This window comes from Embiotoca jacksoni, unplaced genomic scaffold (assembly GCF_022577435.1).
Source record: "Embiotoca jacksoni isolate LCO1_2020_lvr unplaced genomic scaffold, fEmbJac1.0.p SCAF_94, whole genome shotgun sequence".
NCBI lineage: Eukaryota > Metazoa > Chordata > Actinopteri > Embiotocidae > Embiotoca > Embiotoca jacksoni.
The window spans coordinates 270,945-272,466 of record NW_027185452.1 but is presented as its reverse complement, the minus strand read 5'-3'; the positions used below and the strand labels follow the sequence as shown (position 1 = coordinate 272,466).

The following is a 1,522-nucleotide window of genomic DNA, read 5'->3' as shown; positions in this document are numbered from 1 at the left end:
GCCATTTATGAAATATTTACATGCTGCTTAGAAAAAGTGCTTCTGGAGTTTCTCGACATATTTTATAAAGTTTCAGTGAACAGATTCGTCGGACCTTCAGGGGGACCTCGCTTCAGGGGGAACTCGCTTCAGGAGGAACTCGCTTCAGGGGGACCTCGCTTCAGGGGGAACTCGCTTCAGGAGGAACTCGCTTCAGGGGGACCTCGCTTCAGGGGGAACTCGCTTCAGGGGGACCTCGCTTCAGGGTGAACTCGCTTCAGGGGGAACTCGCTTCAGGGGGAACTCGCTTCAGGAGGAACTCGCTTCAGGGGGAACTCGCTTCAGGAGGAACTCGCTTCAGGAGGAACTCGCTTCAGGAGGAACTTGTTTCAGGGGGAACTCGTTTCAGGGGGAACTCGTTTCAGGGGGAACTCGTTTCAGGAGGAACTTGTTTCAGGAGGAACTTGTTTCAGGGGGAACTCGTTTCAGGGGGAAGATGATGGATGTTTGTTTTCAGCTCTTTTAAGGAGACATTCAATATTAAAATTATAGTTTTTTCTTTTTCCAAGATAAAAACTCCGGCCGACTGCGACGTCATCAACGATGCGTTAAAGTAAACCGTTAAAATATACGTTTGTTCGGCGTCACAAACAGCTGTGAACCCAAAGTTTTCTATCTTTCTGTGTTGTTGCTGTAAAACTGCCCTCCGACTCAAACCAACTGTTTCTCTTCCTGCTGCTTCGAACTGTGATCGAATTAAAACCAGATTATTCTCAGACTGGAGGTGTTTGAATCGTCACTGTTGTCGTAGTACAGCCTCACGACCACCAGAGGGCAGCGCCAAAAAACATCTCTCACGGACTACTTGTTGTCCGATGCTTTGATGACCTGCGTCACATGACACGGAGCTAAAATGTTAAAAACACGAGCCCATGGATATCTTTGTTCATCAGGTATCTTTGTTCATCAGATATCTTTGTACATCAGGTATCTTTGTTCATCAGATATCTTTGTTCATCAGATATCTTTGTTCATCAGGTATCTTTGTTCATCAGGTATCTTAGTTCATCAGGTATCTTAGTTCAACAGGTATCTTTGTTCATCAGGTATCTTTGTTCATCAGGTATCTTTGTTCATCAGATATCTTTGTTCAACAGATATCTTTGTTCATCAGATATCTTTGTTCATCAGGTATCTTTGTTCATCAGATATCTTTGTTCCAACCAGACTGAACTAGCTGATCAGTTTAGTGTTTCTATGTTCTGTATTTATTCAGTTGGAGACTAGAAATCCTCTCTGTTGCTAGGGTGGTTGCTAAGGGTCCGACTACTTCCTGGAGTAGTAAACATTACCCATGTTTCATAAAAGTCTAATGATTGTTTTCCAGTTCTTAGTCGTACCCCGTGTGTTGCCATGGAAATGGAGATCACACCCACAAAAAGTTTAATGTTTTGAGAGTGAATTTTCCCCACAATACGAACACATTTAGATTGTTTTATTTAGTTGGACCTGCAGCACACAAACTGTGACATCATCATCAGTG

General features: G+C 43.5%; 1 protein-coding gene across 4 annotated transcripts in view; it reads left to right on the top strand.

Moving 5' to 3' along the window:
• Positions 1–757, top strand: part of LOC138193740 (zinc transporter ZIP3-like) — a 4,782-nt gene extending 4,025 nt beyond the window's left edge. For all 4 annotated transcript variants that reach the window (XM_069141943.1, XM_069141942.1, XM_069141941.1 and 1 more), the window contains exon 3: positions 1–757. This exon is cut by the window's left edge and continues 975 nt beyond it. The gene's annotated coding sequence lies outside the window, so the exon portion shown is untranslated.
• Positions 758–1,522: the final 765 nt, after the last annotated feature.